Source organism: Glycine soja, chromosome 10 (genome assembly GCF_004193775.1).
Source record: "Glycine soja cultivar W05 chromosome 10, ASM419377v2, whole genome shotgun sequence".
In the NCBI taxonomy this organism is placed as follows: domain Eukaryota; kingdom Viridiplantae; phylum Streptophyta; class Magnoliopsida; order Fabales; family Fabaceae; genus Glycine; species Glycine soja.
In genome coordinates, this window is record NC_041011.1 from 28580234 (window position 1) to 28601004 (window position 20771).

General features: G+C 35.3%; 1 long non-coding RNA gene across 1 annotated transcript; it reads right to left on the minus strand.

Moving 5' to 3' along the window:
- Window positions 1–8046: 8046 nt before the first annotated feature.
- On the minus strand, window positions 8047–9941 carry LOC114370260. Its single transcript, XR_003657801.1, has 3 exons — window positions 9876–9941; window positions 8274–8327; window positions 8047–8151 (listed from the first exon to the last, which is right to left on the minus strand). It is a non-coding gene; the product is annotated as an uncharacterized LOC114370260 (long non-coding RNA).
- Window positions 9942–20771: the final 10830 nt, after the last annotated feature.

Below are 20771 nucleotides of genomic sequence, written 5' to 3' on the forward strand. Positions count from 1 at the left end.
AAACCATCTTAGAATGTGTCGTGTATTAAAGGCGGTTTTTGGTTGTTAATCGTTGTAGTAGGACAACTTTCTAAGACGGTTACAATAAAAACCGTCTTAAAAAGTTTAACTTTCTACGATGGTTAGTCATAGAACCGTCTTAGAAAGTAAGACATACTAAGACGGTTTTCTCCGTAACCGTCTTAGTATTGCTTTTGTGTGTAAGACTTTCTACGAAGGTTATTCTTAGAACCGTCTTAGAAAGTAAGATATACTAAGACGGTTTTTCCAATAACCATCTTAGAATAATTTTTTTTTAATTTTTTTGGTGTGGTTTTATTATTTGTAGTTTTTTTTAGGTGGTGTTTTAATTTTTCTAAACATTGATTTGAAGCAAAAGTACTCATCATTTTCAACAATTGTAAAATCATTTACATAATTAATGATAGTCTACAATTTTGCAAAAATTTAAATTACTATACAATATATAACATTGCTAACATTAGTTATTTACATAAATAATGATAGGCTACAATTTTGCCAGAATTTAAATTACAAAATGTAACATTGCTAACATTAGTTGTAAGTTGTCCATAAATTACAAACTTTCACAACACAACTTTCATAAAGCACATGAATGGAGGATTTATTTGACCTCTTCATCAGCTCAAAAACCTCCCATGTAATGTTTGGAATCTGTATGTCTTGTGCCTCCTTCTCCTGTCATACAATAAATTACTTGCATATCAGACATGAAATATATTATAGTGCAAAATATGAAATAAATTTTAAAACCTCCCATTGTTTGAAAGGAAAAGAAAACAACAGAAATAACTGAATTTGTGTGTCAGTTACACAGCAGAGAGTATTATCAGCAAAGTATGAAAATACCAGGTTATCTGCAAAATGTCAACTAAAACTACAACACTGCATTGTATGAAAATACCTTGCTCAACGCCTTGGTAATCGTGATGGATTTTCCAATGTCAAATTTTTGGTATGTTCTAATTTTGGTGTTTAACTATTTTGCTTGTGTATATCATAGTAGGGGTTGGGCTTTATCAACTAAGCTAAGTGCATGTGAACTATGAACCTGGTGGAATAAGGGATAACATGCATGGAAGCTTCATGTTACAAAAATTAGAGAAAAAATGGAGGAATATTTAATAAATGGAAGAGGAACAATAATAGGAGAAATTCAGAAATGTCAGGTTTTGTTTGTCAACTTAATCGGGGCATGTACACAGACTTGAGTACAAAACACATACAGTAAATAACAAATTTTCATTTAACTAAACTTAGAGAAAATAAAAGAGAAAGTGTTGTAGGACTTACCTGAAATGTTGTTTCCTAACTGCTATGCTCAAAATTACCCTTGGCCAAATGTGACATAAATGCATTTTGTGAACTGCTAAATAAGAGAATGAGATAAAACAAATGAAAAACTAAGAATTTTGTGATTAGTATTTACTGTAGAGAGGAAAGATTTAATAAAGTGAATATTCAATGAACAAAATTATCTATTTATAAGATTCCTAACAAATCAGGTTGATTTGGAACTATTCTATAGTAAAATGAAGTAATTAGCAGAGATTGCTAACAAACATTTTGATGATAACAACCAAATATAACAACAACAACTGAACTAAGTACATGCTTTATTAACTTGGCTAATAGCTGGCCTAGTAGCCAAGTTAATAAATATGATAAATGACTTGCCTTTGTATTCTCAAATACGCTTTCTTGAGTTGCATAAACATAAAAAACTCGGTCATATATGTACTACTTTAGTTTATCATCTTTCCATGGGTATTCAACTGTAAACTCATCAGTGGTAGTAAGAAATTCTCTTCATGATTTCTCAACAATCTCTTTTTCACTAAGAGGCCTTAGTCGATAGTAAACTCTAATCTTGCCCTTCATGTCTGAAACAAAACTAAGTTCCAAGGTAGAATATGTAATCAATTATGTATGTATGTCAACACATACACATAAACTTGTTCTTCCTTATAAAGTGTTTCCATTTCTGATAATTGAGCCCCTTGCATTTTCAGTATGGCATCTGTTTGTTCATTTTTTCTATCGATATCCTAAATCATAATGCATGTTCATATGTTTTCCATTTCTGGTAACAGAGACTGTTTTATACAAACTAAGATGCAGATGTATCTAAAAGATCATTCAAAGCCAAGTTATGAGATAGATATGCCTTTTCTAGAAATACAAAATAATTCTCAGAATTCTATCACCCATCATTTTGGTTTAAGTAATATCGTCACATGCTAAATCAAAAGGGACAAAAAAATATGGCATAAATTAAAGCTGACAACTATAAGAATTCCAAGTCAAGTACAAATCCATTCTTTTTAGTACTATGTCAAAACATAGAAAAAGTAAAAGCAATGGAGCAAATACCTACCTGATCAAAATTATTGGACCCAGATGGTGCTGCTGCAAAGGAAGCTGTTGCAACTGAGAAGAAATATAAAGATATCATGGGTACAAGGTAGTGATAAAGCATTAGTGCAAGCTCTTCAAGACCACCAATGTTATGTTTCTTTCAACATACTTTTGGGGAAATAATCAATTTTTAAAAGCTCTCTCAAGAAGCTAGCAAGAAAAATAATTATTTCTCCAAAATAAACTAATCCAGACAATAACTCATTTTAACAATAAACTCCCAAATGCTTGCCAATGATAATTCATCAAATGTCAATTATAGTCAAGCCGTTGATTTCATAAGTATATTGGAGCAAAGAATGACTAGAGTGTTACATCTTGACCACAAACCATGCCACATGGCAATCACATACTACTCAAGATACATATAAATGAAAAGAATTGTTAGTATGAGCTACATCAATGAATGGCCAACTTTTCCCACTAAAGGATGTAGGCAAATTATTCTTATTAATGGATCTTAGATTCAGTTTAAAAAATCTTCCAAATTTATGCATGAAACAGTGTGTATGTAATTTCTCATATTTTGGAGTTCTGTTAGGTAGTCTACTGGGAACTAACATGTAATGGAATTCATCTTTCTTCTAGGGTGTTTGGTAGAGAGAAATAATAGACAAATTTTGTAATCTATTTGTAGGACTCATATTTTTTTATTTTATTTTAATTCAAAATTTTATTTTTGATTTTTTTAGTGCCCTTGGTAGTGGCTTTCAAGACTTTTTACTTGATTTTTGTGTAGTAGTGCCATCTACACGTACAACTAGAGGGAGCGTCCTTTTGGATAATTTTAAAGCTAGGGTTACCCGTGTAACAATTGATACTAGGGTAAATAGTCATTTTGGTCCCTGAAAGTGTAACTCGTTGTCAATTTAGTCCCTGAATCGAAATAAATTGCAAAATAGTCCCTAAAAGTGCAATCTGTTAGTCACGTTAGTCCCTGCTGTGAATGGAGTAGTTAACGTCGTCAGTTTTCGCTAATGTTGCACGTTTAGTGCCACACAGACATGCCACGTAATGAGGGACCAAAGTGACATTAAATATTTATTTATTTAAATAATGTTTTTTTAATTAAAAAACAATCAAAAGTCACGTTTTAGGTTTTTTTTTATCAAAAACTTTTCAACTCTCTCAGTAAACAACAAAAACACTCCCACTCTCTCACCTTTTCAACTGTCAGGGACCACAACCCATTTCAACTCTCTGGAGAAGACAAAACCACCATCAACCCTCAACCATCAACCTTCTTCTTCCTCGACTATCATCATCCATCGTCGTTGATCACTTCTCGTCATCGTTCGTTCTTCATCGTTCGTCCTCGGCTTCCATTGTTGATCGTTCGAAAACGAGGTTTAAGGTATGTTGCGCCTTCTCTGTTTCTGAAAATTTCCATAATCTTCATCGTTTTTTCTTCTCCATTTTCATCGTTGAGCTTCATTGTTGATTGTTTTTTCTTCCATTCTGATTTTTCTTCTACAGTTTCATAGTTCTAAGGTTTACAGAAATACCCATTTCAAATATAGATGCAAGTTAATCTTTTAGCACTTCATTGTTGTTAGTTTCGTATTGCATTGATATTGGAACTTTATTAGTTGGTTTGATTCTATTTATGTTTCAGATAGGATTTTAGGGTTACAAATTAGGGAAAATTTGGGGCTTTTATCATTTGGAGCCTTTCATTGTTGTTATTTATGTTTCACTGATATGTTCATTAGAAATATGAATAGTTGCATGCATTGCCTTGAAGAAAAGTGTTGTTCTCTGTTTCAGTTAAGCTTGTATTACTTGGTTTAATTTTCTTCTTCTACTGAGACAGTGGGTTATATGAAGCTGAATATTAGTTTTAAAAGTTATTATGGAATTGTTAATGCTTGTGATTTTGACTTATAGTTACTGCATATATGTGTTTATGTTATTGTAGAATGGTTGATATTGAAGTTCAAACTCAATCACAAGTGATACAAGCTGATAGTGAGGGTGAGGCTGATCCTACTTATTCACCTTCATATTTAAGTGGGGATGACGATATATACTTGGATGATGAGACTCTAGCATCGTTTATGTCTAAAAAAAAAGCAAAGGCAAGTGTGAAACCTCCAAGTGATGAAGATAATAAGCAGTTAGACAAAGATCCGTGGCACTCAGAGGAGTTGAAGAGCCCAATTATTACAGATGATGAGGATGATGAAAAGGTTGTTTTCCCAATTTTTAATCCAAATTCAACCTTTGGTCAAGTTCACCTAGAGTTGGGGATGGAATTTGAAAACCTTGACTTGTTTAAGGATGCGCTTAGAGACTACACAATTCACCTAGGAAGGGAATTTGTTTGGAAGAAGAATGATCGTGAAAGGGTTAGAGCGAAGTGTAAGGAACAAGAGTGTAAGTGGAAGATTTTTTGTTCTTGGAACAAAGGTGAAAAATGTTTCCAAGTCAAAACTTTCAATAGTGAACACTCATGTGCTAGAGTTTTCAAAAACAAAACAGCAAAGAAAAAGTGGATCTCTAAGAAGCTTGAGGCAAAGATTAGGCAGTAGCCAACAATCACATATATAAAAGCCTTTGAGGGGTGTAGTGTGGAAATGTGCAAGGGCAACCACACCTGCTCAATTCAATGCTGTGATGGAGAGGTTAAAGGTGAAAAATGAAAAGGCTTGGCGTTATTTAGGTAAGTGGCCTAAGGAGGCTTGGACCAAAGCATATTTCAGCACTGAGTGCAAGACCAATAACATTACCAACAATGTGTGTGAAGGATTTAATGCAAGCATCTTGAAGTATAGGGCGAAGCACATTTTGTCATTGGCGGAGGAGATTAGATGTTACATCATTAGGACAATGTCTAGTAACAAATTGAAGTTATTGAATAGACAAGGTCCACTATGCCCAATCCAACACTCTAGGTTGGACAAGTTGAAGATTGAAAGTAACAAATGGACACCACACTGGACGGGAGATGGGAAATATGAAGTACATTGCAACTGGAGGTCGCATGTAAAGGTTGACGTGGAGGCACAAACATGCACTTGTAGATTCTGGGAGCTTACAGGTTAATATTATGCTAATATTCTTACTTTGGATGAATTAGGAATATTATATCACTTGTGTCTACTATCTTGGAATTATTCTATATACAATAATTATTTTTTGCCTACTGTCTTAGGAATATTATATCACTATATACAATAATTATATGACAATAATTTTATATACATGAACAATAATTATTTTGAAGCTCCAAATACTTAGTTTTCATAATCTCAATTATTTTGCTCCAAATAATTATTTTGCCTACTGGAGAACAATGAAAACAATGCATTGAGTGTTAAGTCTGCACAAATATCCTTAATGGTAGCCTTTCATTTTGTATACAGGAACTTGCCTACCCTTAATGCATTGCTTATTTTTACCTGTTCAGAGAATAGAACTTGTTTAATATTCTGTTTTTGACACATAAAAGATTCTGCCCTTCCCTTGTTTTTGACATTAGGTATGCCATGTGAACATGCCATTGCATGCATTGCACATCAGGTAAGAAAACCTAAGGATTTTTGTCATGGGTGGCTGACAATGGGATCATACAATGCCACATATGAGCATTTCATCAAACCAACACAAGGTGAGGAATATTGAGAACCAACTTCATATGATAGACCAACACCTGCACCAATTAAGAGGCGCCCAGGGAGACCTAAGAAACAGAGAAGGAAGGACACTACTGAGAACCCTTCACAAACTACAAAGTTAAAGAGATCATACCCAATCATAACTTGCCATAGATGTGGTCATCAAGGTCACAACACAAATGGATGTTGCTATCCAGGTGTTTCACACAGACCACCCAATTGGATTCCACCACCACCCGATAAGGATGTTACACCACTTATGGTTTCGTGTCCCATGCCAAGTAGTCAGCTTGTGATGATGACATTCATGCCAACTCCTAGACTTCCCCCAAGCGGACATGGTCAGAATCAAGGTTGAAGAAATTTGAAGACTATTTATGAAGTTGTAATAGAGTAATTAGGATATGTTTTGAACCACTTATGCAATTATGCATATCTTTTGAAGACTAGTTATGAAGTTGTAATAGAGTAATTATGATATGTTTTGAACCACTTATGCAATTATGCATATCTTTTGAAGACTAGTTATGAAGTTGTAATAGAGTAATTATGATATGTTTTGAACCACATATGCAATTATGCATATCTTTTGAACAAATTATGAAGTTGTAATAGAGTAATTAGGATATGTTTTGAACCACTTATGCAATTATGCATATGTTTTGAACAATTTATGTATTGAAATATTCTGGTTAAATTTCTGGTAAAATTTTGGTTAAACTGCAGGGACTATATTTCTTGGTTAAGTTTCTGGTGAGGTTGGTAAAATTCTGGTTAAATTGCAGGGACTATTTTGATTTCACGTGTAACTTTTAGGGACTAAGTTGACAGTAAGTGACAACTTACAGGGACTAAAACAATATAAACGTATATCTTTCAGGGACTAAAATGACAGTTACATACAAACACCACCATTGACAACAATTGGATTAAGAACATTCCATAGACAATTGTTCTAAACATCTTCATTTCAATCCCCATACAATCAAGCTTTGAGTTAACTTGAGCCTTCCACATTGTCTTATCTTCATCTCTTCCAAATTGTCTTCTTTGTTCCATGGAAAATGTCCCAAGTGAATCATCAACTCCAAGTGCTTCAATCAATTGATCAACCCAAATAAAGTACCCACAATATCCAACTTCATCCTGAAAAGCCCCAAATAGAAACCCTAAATCAAAACCCCCAATGTGAAATCAAAACCCTAAATCAATAAATGTGAAATAGACATACCTTATTAATTGAACAAGTGAAAAACGCCCTTCCTCTGTTAATATTTGTTCCAACAACACGCCTAACAGCCCTTCTACCACAACCACAAAAAAGAACAACTTGTGATGAAACTCTTGTTCGAGATGATGATGCATTGCTCCTCTGCGACATTGTTGATAGTAAGAGAGAACGAAATGGTGCGATTTTTGAGGTCTATTGAGATGATTAGAAGTGCAAATATGGAGGAGGAGGAGAAGAGGGCATAGGTTCTGTTTAAGGGTTATGTTAAAGAAGAAGAAGAAGAGGAGGAGGATATATGAGGGTTTTTTACTTTCGTTTTGGTCCCTCATTTCATTAAAATAAACGAAATTAGAAATAAAAAATCTACATAATCATGTCTGTGTGGCACTTAACGAGCCACATCAGCGATAACTGACGGCGTTAACTACTCCATTCACGGCAGGGACTAACGTGACTAACAGATTGCACTTTTAGGGACTATTTTGTAATTTATCTCGATTCAGGGACCAAATTGACAGCGAGTTACACTTTCAGGGACCAAAATGACTATTTACCCTTGATACAAAAAAGACATGAAGCATTGATAAAAGAAAACATGGGAAATATAAAAATATATTTCAAAGACTTCTGATTTGATAGTCATCCCAATAATAGGAGATACCAAAAAGCCTTTGATCCATCTAAAGCTACTAAACTAAAAAAAAGACATTAAACCTGCAGATACAAAACTACTAGGAAATATTTGATTTACAAGAATACCTTTGACTGGTGAAGCTCAGGAGTACTTTTCAACACAATCCAATAATCACTAAGCTTCTCTTCTTCTCCCTCTTCCTCTCCGTCAACATCACTATCCTCTTCATCCTGTTTAATAAAGGGAGAAATAAGGGGAGGGGGGATGTTACTTACAACCTATCATTCAGGAATAGAACTCACTGGACAACCATTGTAAACGAAATACTATAAAATGGATAATAAAAGCTCACATCATTTTCTCCAATGTCAACAGCTTTGGCCCTAGCTTCATCCATCTCCGTCGACTGCCATAGTGCAAAATAAAGGGTATCAGACTATATAATAGAATGATAGGTCAAAGGTAGTATTTGAATGAAGGAGGAGTATACAAAGAAGAAATTAATTGTTTAAGAGGTTCATTATCTGAAGCTCTTTATAACTTGACACTTTGAGTAAAGTATGAAACTCAAGGGAGAAAACCAACACAATACTAAGTAATTACATAAGAATTCTATTGTCAATGAATTATAAATCCATGAACAACTTTTGAAAAATTTCAAAAAGGTCACACATCTATGATCTATCTAGTTATAAATAAGATATAAGGATCAGATGATAGGTTGGCATGAGAGAGAAAACATACTCTTATTAAATATTTACTTTCAAAAGGCTCTTTCCCCTTTTATGGCTCAAGTTTAACAAATATAATCAAAGAAAAAAGAGACAATTTTCTTATTTGGATTTCTAGCTTTCTCTACCATTTTTTTATTTCCATCCAGATTCCAATTAGTACTCTAGTCAACCTGATGGAAGTGGCAAGCAGAAAACCTAATGAAAGTCAATTTACATACAAAACTATATTTCATGAGTTTCTTTCCCCTTGTATTGTGTTGATAGAGACCATTCTTTATAAGTGGTGAGACTTTAAGGTTACCAATAAAATGACAGTTTCCATCCCATTAGGCAAAATTGGTATATTGGATTGGCAAAAAGACAAGTAAATGTCTAAATGACACTCCTTGGTGCTTCCAACTCAAACCATGTCATTATTTATAAACTGAAATTTGGTCTGAAGCTTTGCTTATTTGACTATGTGCACTAAACTCAGTTCGAAACAGCCAACTAAAATTCCCATGCTTGGGTCTATAGAAACTCTAACCTCTTGCCCCTCAACAACATTAGTTGAGAGTAGAGTGCCAACTTTCAATTTTCTTTTTATTTTAATCTCTCTGTTAAGTTTTTTTTTTATTTCAAATAAGTTAGTTATCTCACAAGTGAAAAAAGGAAGAAAAAAAACATGGGATTGCATTTTACAAGCTTTGATTTAAAAAACAAATTATGTTAATATGTCTTTATCCCAATTGCTCTTTATCAGCTTCAAAGGAATCCGGAAGAGAAGCTAGCAATATAAAAGTAGGCAAAGGAAAGGAAACCAGAAGTTTCACATAAGGCAATGAATGGTTGATGCATGTTAGTTTAAAATATTGTTTATGAAAGACATTATTCCTTTTTTATATATAAGGCTGTCTAGATATCTGGATTGACAACAACAAATTGATAGAACAAAAACATCACTTTTCTTTAAAACCTTTAAGCTATTAAGCCACCCAACTGATAACCTTTAATTAATAAAACAATAGACCTCATCCAAAAAGGCTAGCACCTGTCAAATTATACAAGAGACCTGAACAATGGAAATAAGATGACTGCATTTCACTTTCCAACACCCAAGTTAAGGCAAATCATATAAAACTAAACAATAAATCTCTTCAAGAAAGTAATTCCCTAAATGAAACTCATCTGTTTGCAAAACAATCCACTCAATTAGTATTATAAAGTTCAAACTTCCTTACCTCAATTTGTTCAGTCTTTTCCTTGGCCATAATGTTGTCAAATTCCTCCCTTGAAATAAGTTTTCCTTTCTGGTCATATAAAGAAAAGAAGTTCAGAAATTGTGGCAGAAATAAAATAATCATAACTTTTATTAAGAATTTGATCTTGCCATTATGTAAGTCAGAAAATTGAAAATTTCAACAATCAGTGACAAAGGAGAAAACATCATATATTTGAGAACAAAATTTGGCCACTGTAATGATAAAGTTATGAGGTGGATTAAAATAACCATCCATTACCATATGAATAAGGATAAGAAGTATTCAAGCACATCATTTATAGACTGGGAAAATTTATCCCCAATTTTTTTTAGTACTCCATCCAGGACATGTGTTAATATCATCCCAAGAGATATTAACTATTACAATTTATGTCCATTTTAACGAAAAAATGAACAATAAGAAAACAAGCAAGAAGAGCTTAGAGTCAATAACCTCCTTCAGATAAGACACCATAAACAAAGAAGGTAATACAACGTGTCTTCACCTAAACATACAATCATCGCACTCTAAAGGGATCTTAAATTTTTTTTACAAATAAAAGATGAGTTTTTCTACTATTAACCTTTCTTTTTTTTGGTCATGTACCGACCTTCCTGCCACTCTTGGTTTGTGTATCCTAGGATTTATCAACTAACATAATAAGGTAAAATAAGAATTTTGCAGGTGGCTGGAGTGAAAATGCATCATTACAACAATATCTAAGGTGAAAGTTGGTGCCACATGGCAAATAATGTCACCACATACATAATTTTAAAAGGTTGTGTCTTTTTTAATAAAGAGAGGCAACTTACAAAATGAGCCACAACATTGATATTTTCAGCCAATGACTTTAGCAATTGCTGCTTTGCACACCAATAAAAATTGCCGAAGAACTACAAGAGAGGAAGAATAGTCTATTAGCCATACGCACAAATGAATCAATTCAAGAAACAATATTGTACCACAATAAAAGAATGTTAAGCTCAATGTATGATGAAAAACTATATTCTTTTTGTAGGTTGTGTTTTCAAGAATTAAAATATGATTATCTTCCTCCTGGAGATAGAGTGAAAGCCAGAAATGGCCATAATTGATCCTTTCCAACTATTGCCACCGATAATAGAAATTAATTATGTTTTGTCATGCTTAGGTGATTATACTATGATTAGAATTTATAAGTTAGAACAACATCATTGTTAAGTTGTGTCATAAATCGTAATAGTTATCAACTTCTGGGTATAGCTGAGATAGTTATGTTAACAGAAATAGCTAGGTTGATAGTGCCTGTGCTATTGCTTATTTACTTGGTTCAAAATCAGAATACAGACCATCTTTTCCCTAGTATCAATATACAAACCACCTTTCCAGAAATAAAAAATTACTTTATCCCAAAGAAGCAGTTAGAAAGAAGTTCAAGCAAATGACCATAGGGAATAAACAGATTCATCAAGTAAATTCCTAATAAGTAAAAGTAGAATGAGAAACTTTTCAGACTTTCATAGTGTCAATAGAATTGATAGAAAATTCCAAAATAAGAAAAAACTCAACACAACTTGGTCTTGGACTTGTTAAACCTGTGCAATTTTTCATCTTTATTATTATATTATTTCTTAAATGATTTCCCCCTTAATATTGTAAGAAAATTCCAAAATTATAAAAATGAAATAAGTGATTTCATCATAATTAAGGAAGTTGCTAGTTTTTCCGTCAGTGTGGTTGCTAAGACATTGCTTATAGCAAATTGTCATAGTAAATAACCAGCAAACTCACAAGCTGTTACATCAGAAATAGATTTAGCAAATCTTGAAAGTTGTTACATCACTGTCAATTTCAAAGTCAGCTACCGCAACCAAATACCGTTTCACATCAATCCTGTTTCACATCAATAAATTAATCACCATTCCACTAATAACTGAACAAGATTTTTCAAGGGCTATGGTAGGGGAAGGCCAGATCAGCATATATTTAATTGATAATGAACTCACGCTCTGTTAGCCAAATATGACCACCTGTTGACTGTAATTAAATAAAGTTAGTAATGTTAATTACATAAGCTAGATTATAGGGAGAGCTAGAAAATATTACACATGAGATTTTACTTCAATTCTTCACAGAAAAGTAAGAGGGGTGCATTGATATTTGGTTCAAAAAGGACTTTACAAAGAAAGAAATAGACACACTATTGGCTGTGTACAGACTACAGAGCACCTGGAGTTGTTCTACTGCTGTTATGTTCCTCTTTAGTCCTTTACTGATTCAGCTCTCCCCTCTCCTATGTACAACCCCTATCATTTGTTGTTCTAGCAGGTTCCAATTGTAGCTCATATATCGTATTCTTATATTACCCCATAGGTCATTTGCCATCTTAATTATGAAATCCCTTTCTTTTCATTCTCTACTATTTCAGCATAGCCTCATTTTATATGTTGTTTGCTTCATTTTTAATCACTTAATAGCTCTAATGAAAGAAACAAGTAACACTGTGCCGTAGGCTCGGAGAGTGGTGTGAATGCTATGTTCAAAGAGAGCAAGTCAAAGACTTAACTTAAAAAATATTGGTTACACTTGATTGTTAACAGAAAAATATACCTCAAACTTGTTACTACATGGTAGTTGCGAAATCATTTGTAAGACCATTTAATTTTCAAGAAAAAAGTCAGCATAATTTTGGTCCACTTGAAATGTTTGTGGCTAAGAATTTTACAATTTTACAACAATAGACAAACTCAAGTTTAATAGAGAAAGAAAAGACCAGCATGTACGAGGAAGAACTTTGTTAAACATGTCCCAACTGAGGAAGAAGTTTGTTCAACATGAATTTGTAGTACATGATGAAACATGATTATCAATTGTCATTAATGAAACTCTAACACATGTTTTCCATCATTAGCTAATAAACATATTAAAGCACGTGTTCTATATCTAATACTTTTGTCAAAGTACTGAATCACCCACTGACACAACTATTTTGGATAATTCTTTCTCTCGGTTCTCATTGTTTCTCTCTCCAGTTGCAATGGCAAATTCCCTCCAGGTTCAATGGGTTTCCCCTTTCTGGGTGACACCCTTCAATTTTTCACACCTAACACCAATTCTGAAATTCCTCCTTTCATGAAGCAGAGAATGAAAAGGTATATATAAGTATTTTTTTATTCTCAACTTAATTAGAAACATTCTTCTAACGAAGTAAACTTACATATGATCAAACTGCATATTGAAATACTTAACAATGTTCGATGTACTTTTTTTGCTAAGTGATTCATTTCTCACTGACTTATGTAATACAAATACACTTCCCTTATTGCTCCTAAAACAAAGCCATAGACAACCCCTGAGCCATAACTATTAAGTGGAACTAACCCACCAATCTAAGTTAATTTCTAGAATCATTGCAAAAACACTTAACATTTCATCATAGCATGTTCAGGCTACGAGATTCATAAACTTACAGGTACAATGACCTAAGGCGCACAACAGCTACACTTCTTCGAGATGGCACACAGGTCAGACAGGGGCGACCTCACTATGCGTACTCACGACACGAGTTCCACTGCACACAATGGACGTTGGTGAGAGAGCGACGTTTCGAGGGACCTTCAGGGAGTGGTGTTTAAGATAGGGAGAGATGGGTTTGAGGGAGAGCGAGGTTTGAGGGAGACCTAGGGAGAGACCTTGAGGTTTAAGGCAATAGAGCTTCAGGGAGAGAGGGGTTAGACCTAGGGCACAACAATGCTGGAGCTACAAAAGTGTTTGGTTCAAGAGTTTAATTCGAAAGGTCGTAGTACGGGCAGGTGAGGAACAAAGATGGGCTTACCGTATGACCGTCGTTGTCTTACATTAACGTAACATTCTAAGACGGTTATTTGTAACCGCCTTAGAATGTGCGACTTAAAAAACAGAATTTCTTCCCCTAATTACAAAATTGCCACCGCGCCTTATACTAAAGCGGTTCTTCAGAACCGTCGTAGATCTCGCGACTTAAAAAACTACTTTTGTAGTAGTGTATGTTAAGGAGACAAACCTCTTTCAAAAAAAAAAAGAAGAAAAAGAATAAAGCAAGATGTGAAATACAATCCCATCCAATATGATCACTAATTTCATCGTCTTCACTGTCATAATAATGTTGAGGTGATGAAGGTGAATGAGAAGAAGTGGGAGCAAATCCCAAGTGTTCCATTAAAGATTGTAATGTTTTCTTGGTGTCACTCAACTTTTCTCTTATTTGTAGTTTATCTTGTTCTTATTTATGCAATGGTTCATTTAATGCATGGATTTGAGACCTTAAAACATTAACATCATCAATAGAACACTTTGATGGTTGACTTGAAGACATAAGTAATGATCTTCCCACATATCCAAGTCCAAACACTCCTTTTTTTTTTCTTCCAATTGTACGTACCCATACTTTCAAGTCAAAAGGCAAGTGATCATTGGATGGTTGGCTGTCAATTCCATCCTCTGCCAAAATGAATATGGAATTTTGAGAGGATAATTCATTTTTTTTTCAAATTTTTCCTACACCATAAAATCCAAAATTAAGTTATTATCATATAAGTTTGGTTTCTAAGGTGTAGCGATGAATTATAGATTTTATAGCAAGCTTTCCAACAACACAAATGACGCCTTAAACAGATGCATACACTTAAGATATGACATAGCCTGTTTAGGTTTTTCATCATAAAACTGCACTAGACATACTATTCGACGACCGACAAGTGCACCGGATCGCACAAGTAGTATAAAACGGTAAGTGAATACCGAGTATCGAACTCTTGGGGAACTTGTTTTACTTGGTAAAACTGTGGTTTAGTAAATAAGTGCCTTTGGATGAAAGTTTGGTGCGTGGTATGGACAAGTCTGCAACTAAACTATTCAAAAGTAAATCACGTGAGTAATAGTGTGTGAAGACAGATAAAGAACGTGTTGGTCTTCCTACTGGATGACTGATGTTATTAATGATGTGTAGAAGCAAAGCTTCCTAGATTATTTTGATGATGCCAAAGATTATTAAAGATCCATTCAAACAAGATTAAAGAATCAAGAAGACTCAATGGAAAATTCAAGAGAAGACTCAAGATATGCAAGAACCTCAAGAAAAGCATCAAGATAAGTATAAAAAGATTTTTTTAAAGAAAAGATTGAATAGCACAATTTGTCCAAAAGAATTTTTCAAAGAAAAATCTTTTACCAGAATTTTTACTCTCTGGTAATTGATTACCATAAGGTAGTAATCGATTACCAGAAGCCCAAAACATTTTATAACTGATTTACAAAGTAGTAATCGATTACCATGGGCATGTAATCGATTACCATTGTCTTGTAATGTTCAAAAATATTTTCAAAATAGTGTAATCGATTACACAATATTTGAATCGATTACCAGTGGTTTTTGAACGTTGGATTTCAAACCTCAACATGAAGAGTGACAACTTTTGATAAAATAAATTGTGTAACCGATTGCACCATTATGGTAATCGATTACCAGTGACTGATTTTGAAGAAATTGCCAAGAGTCACAACTTTTAAAGTGACTGGTTTTGAAAAATTGCCAAGAGTCACAACTTTTAAAGTGACTGGTTTTTGAAGAAATTGCCAAGAGTCATAACTTTTTTAAAGTGACTGGTTTTGAAGAAATTGCCAAAAGTCACAACTTTTAACATGGTTTCTTCAAGAGCCATCAAATAGCTATAAATATGTGACCATGGCACGAATTTCAAAATGCTTATTCTCAACATCTTTCTAAGAGTTTTTGTTCAACACTTGCTTTGTCAAGAAAAGTTCATTGGACAAAAACTTGTGCTATTCTATTTTCTTCCTCTCCTCCAATCTTACAAAAAGCTTTTCAAGAGACCTACTCTTGGTGACTATTTTCAAGAGAAGGTCTTCTTGGTTACAAACATTGAACACAAGGGACCAATATTCCTTGGGTTCATTGCAAGAAGCAAGATTTGCTTCTTGGTCGATCACTGGACACAAAAGACCAACGTCTTTTGGGTTCATTGCAAGAAGTGGGTATAACTTCTTGGTTGTTATCACTGGATACAAGGGACCAACGTTCCTCGGGGTTCATTGCAAGAAGTGGGAATAACTTCTTGGTTGTAATCACTGAACACAAAGGAGGGAAGTCCTTTGTGGTTCATTGTTTGTAAAGGATTTTACAAGGATAGTGGAAATCTCAAGCGGGTTGCTTAGGGACTGGATGTAGGCACAGGTTGTGGCCGAACCAGTATAAATCCGGTTTTGCATTCTCTCTTTCCTTAATCTCTTTTACTTTCTGTTGTGTTTATATTTTTTTTATGTTTACTTCTCCTTATTTGTTATTCGAGTAACTTACAATTAAAGAAATAATTGAATCTAGAGAATATCTAAGAAAGGGAAATTTTCAATTAGGAATAGTCAACGAAATCTTAATTCAACCCCCCCTTCTTAAAATTTCTGAGGCCACTTGTCCAACAGGATGTTCTCTATCTAACAATGTTCATGTGTTCTATATTGTCTCCTGGACTACTAAACCCCGATGTCTTATGCATGTTTAGCCTAATCCTAATCAAGCGTCGTCCTTAGATCCCTCTTGTTGGAATAAACTTAACCAAAACCGTATTAAGACATAGCATAACAAAAACTAAGCTACCGTACCCCGATGTCTCGTGAAAATACGATAAGCTAGCCTGGTCCTATCAAGTTCTAAGGATCAAACCATTTCCCAATGTTGAGTGACCCTAATTAAGCATGCAAGTGCGTGATCAAGGAAAATGCACACTAGAATTAAGTATTGATAGCACAGTGAACACATAAAACATCATTAGATAGATATGAAAGTATTTACATCAAGTACCCCATAGGAAGAACCAACTGAGGATTTAGCTCTCCATAGCGGGGAAGCTTCTGTTACAACAAGGAGAAGAGAAGATGAAAGATAGAAGAAATACAAGTAGTGGGGATGTCTCCTCCACGTCTAGAAACCTCACAATCTCTCAAAATCTCATCCAAAGTTCTGCAAGACGGCTTCCTCTTCAAGCTTAGTTCTTTCTTAGTTGCTCCACAGCCAAAAACTCCCAAAAAACTCAACTCCCTTCAGAAATTGTGATTTCAGCTTAAATAGGCACTCCTATCGGTGGACGTGCGCTTAGCGGAAGATGAGCTCACTTAGCGCACATAAGTGACTTCTGGCTTAGAGCCAGTCACACTCGCTCAGTTTGAAGGTGAAGATGGTACGCTTAGCGAATTGGCCTTCGTTCAGTGCCTCTATACAACTCAACCTCCTTCCAGAATTGTCCATGAGCTTAGCCATTAGATTGTACGCTTAGCGAGTGACGCGCTTAGCCAGAAGATGGCTTAGCGAGTTGATGAAATCTGAAGTTCACCAATGTTGCCTGTTTTACCTGAAATTGAAGTGGAATGATCATTAAATACATAGAACTGGGATACAAGGTACCTATTACCTAAATTATCAAAAAGTAATTACAATATTACAAAAAGAACCATAAATGGGAGGAGTCATATACAATTTACAATAGTGTTTTACACAAAAGTTAGTCGTATTGACTGACTAACAAACTCCCTCAAATTTACAGCTTTGCTTATCCTCAAGCAAATAAAGAACAACTCACTGGTCCCCAAGTGACAAAACATGCAGTGATTATGTACAAAGGTGTGTAATTCCCAAAATATTAGTTGCATGATAACAAATGAAACAAAAATGCCTTTATCAATTGCTTTTCACAAGACATGCAATTTTACAGAGAAAAGAACATGTTTTAGGAACAGAACAAAATGAAGCTAGGCAGGAGACAAATTTCATGGAAAGATACTTAACCAAATTCTCACGGCCACTGTATCACTCACACACAAGTGTTTAAGCTATTTAGCAATAACAACTAACAATAGGTCCAATCTTTGTACTTCATCTCATGCCATAAAGTCCAAATACACAAATTGAATCATAAGGACTTTTATTGGCTTGTAATGAGGTTGGGCTACAAAAATATTGGTTTTTCTAGGATGCAAAAGCTTGAGTTCTAAGAAAGCACAAATCCTAGACTAACCTAGTTTGTATTTTCAATCCGCTTAGCCCATTCACCAGCCTTTCACTTGATTAGTTTTAATAGCACACACTCATTTGAATTTCACACACCATTACACAATTTTTTTTTTCATTAAATACATCAGTTTTTTTTCGAACACATAAAATTTTATTAATTTGCTATGTGTGTTGTAGTTTCTTACCTTTAAATTTATCCATCCAACAAACTCCCCCAAATTTGGGGCAAAATTGCCTTAAACCAATGTGCTCTCCTAAAACCTAAGCAAGGTAAATGGAGATAATAATTTCAAAGCTTAGGGTTCAATTTGACAATTACAATTCAGCTCAAAGATGGGTGCAAATGATATCATCATTGATAAACAGGTAAGCTTTTGGTCAAAGATGGGTGCAAATGATATCATATCCATATTTATGCATTTAATTCTAAATTCAGAGATTGATACAAAAATCATCTCTATGCTAGTCGTTCTCTCAACAATTAAGTTCACACTCTCACCGGGTTATGGTTCAAGCTTTTCTTTCTCAATCAATCTGTCCACTGACTAACATTTCTAATTGTGATCCTACTTTCTTGTTGTTTCTCATCTACATACATGCTCATTCAAAACTCATGACTTCAACACATGCTTCACCCTTTCATGCAACCAATTCACAACACCAATTTCACAAAAAATAATTATGTTTGCACTGCATACTAAGATAATCAAGTCAAACTGTTCAGTATGCTTCAAGACATGCATACTACTATTCACAATCAAAAGTAACCCAATATAATCACAAAAAAGAAAAGTGTACTAAAGACATAAGTATAATAATTATAATTGTCATAAAAACAAAAGCAGGAATTTAAAATTCCTGTGACATGTCCTGTGATTGAGTGTCTTCATCCTGAGTGCCCTCCTCATCTGTAAGATGTAGCACAAGAGTGGCCGGAGGAGTGGTAGTCAATCCCAAGACTGGTGTAAAAGGGTCCTCTGGAAGATCAAGTAATGGTGTAGACGGGTCTGCTGGAATCTCATGCACTGGTGTAGGAGGGTCTACTGGCTGTTGAAGAGAAGATTGATCCACCATTGGAGAGGGTGGATCTGGTGAAATCTGTGGTGATCTCTCTCGAGTAGCATCCTCCTGCCTTACCTGCTTCAAAAATGAATGGCTCAGGGATGGTGGCCTCGAATGATGCATCCTGTACCTGCTGAGGTACCTGAGCACTGGGAACCCCACCTTCTCTCTCAAGAGAAGGTAGGGTTCCTGGCTAGGATACCTTCTCTAAAAACTGCTCCACTGTCAGAATGGATCCTGGAGGAGCTACAACCTGCAAGCTCTGCATTAACAAAATCTATCCTTTATGAAGACTCTAAAGCATGGACTCAAAGCGCTGAGAGTCCTGAGTAGATGAGCCTGGAGGGACTGGTGTAGGAGTAGCAGAAGTGCAAGGAGCTGGTAGAGTAGAAGAAGAAGGAACATCAACTAGTCGAACCCTTGCCTTCCTTGCCCCTCTGAAGTTAACTGTTAGATCATCCATATTCCAACAGTTTTTCTTAATGTAAGCCAAGTTAATGGCCGGACTCAGGCTCTCATAGGTCAGACTATCAGAGGTAACTCCTCTAGCTCTGCATAGGGCAATGATCAAGGCTGGAAATCCAAGCCTAGAGGAGTTACTCTGAGCAATAGAAGAAATCTGACCAGAGATAAGGGCTCCAATGTCCATGTCCATGTTGGTTACCAAGTCATAGACCAACCTAGCTCTGTCCATATTCAAATTTGAGGTGTGGGATGTGGGAGCTAGGTTGGAGTAAGAGAAGACACTCGATGTCTGGGCCAGTGTCATCAGGTCTTTTCTAAGAAGCTTCCATGGCTAGGAATACAGAGCCTGGCTTTAATCTCCTGAGGATTAGTCCTCAACCTACAAAATCTAGAGTAGGTGGGTAAAGATTCCCCCTCCTCTAATACCACTGGAGTTTGAAGGAACTGATTCAGGCTGTCTGCATCTATTTTGATCAGGTGTCCTCATACTTTGACTTGCTTTGGGGATTGATCCTCTATGGTGTATAAATTAGCATAAAAATCCTTCACCATAGCTACATCTATGCTTCCATCTTGAAGATTAGCGAGGCGTTTGTGTAAATTCCGCCTCTCCAATTCTGCTTTAAACTCGTCAAACTCAGTATGATAAATCTGCACATTTCTCTCCGGAAGGATATTTCAGCCGAGAATGTTATTGGGGTATCTATTCCAAGCGTCCAAAGAATGGAATCGCCTAGTATCATACTGAGCTTGAGGTCTGGAAGCAGTGCTCTTCCTTTTCCTGGATGCCATTTACAATAATAAGAACCCATCAGTTTATTAGACCAGAAGTTATCAAAATTGAAACAAAAATAAAAACTGAAATTGGCATCGTGCGCTTAGCAAGACAGCGCTAGCTTAGCGCGCCTTAGGAAAAACAACACACTGGCTTTGCGCAACAGAGTTGCGCTTAGCCAGTCATGACAAAATAATTTCTCTACATAATTGGCTTAGCGAGATAGGCACTCGCTTAGCGCAGAGCAATTTTATTTCACACAATGGCCTAGCGAGCAGCACCGACTTAGCCTTATGCATGCCGCAACGAATAGCACTTAGCCCACAGGGGCGGCGCTTAGCGCGAGCAACACTTAAAAAATTTGACTAAGTTAAGTGGGCTTAGTGACTAGGCTCGCTTAGCCCAACCATTGCCGCAACTAATAGCGCTTAGCCGGGATAGGCACGACTTAGCATGAGGCAGTCAACTAAAAATCTGTCTAAGGTACCTGGGCTTAGCGAGACAACACTCACTTAGCCATAGGTTTGTCATT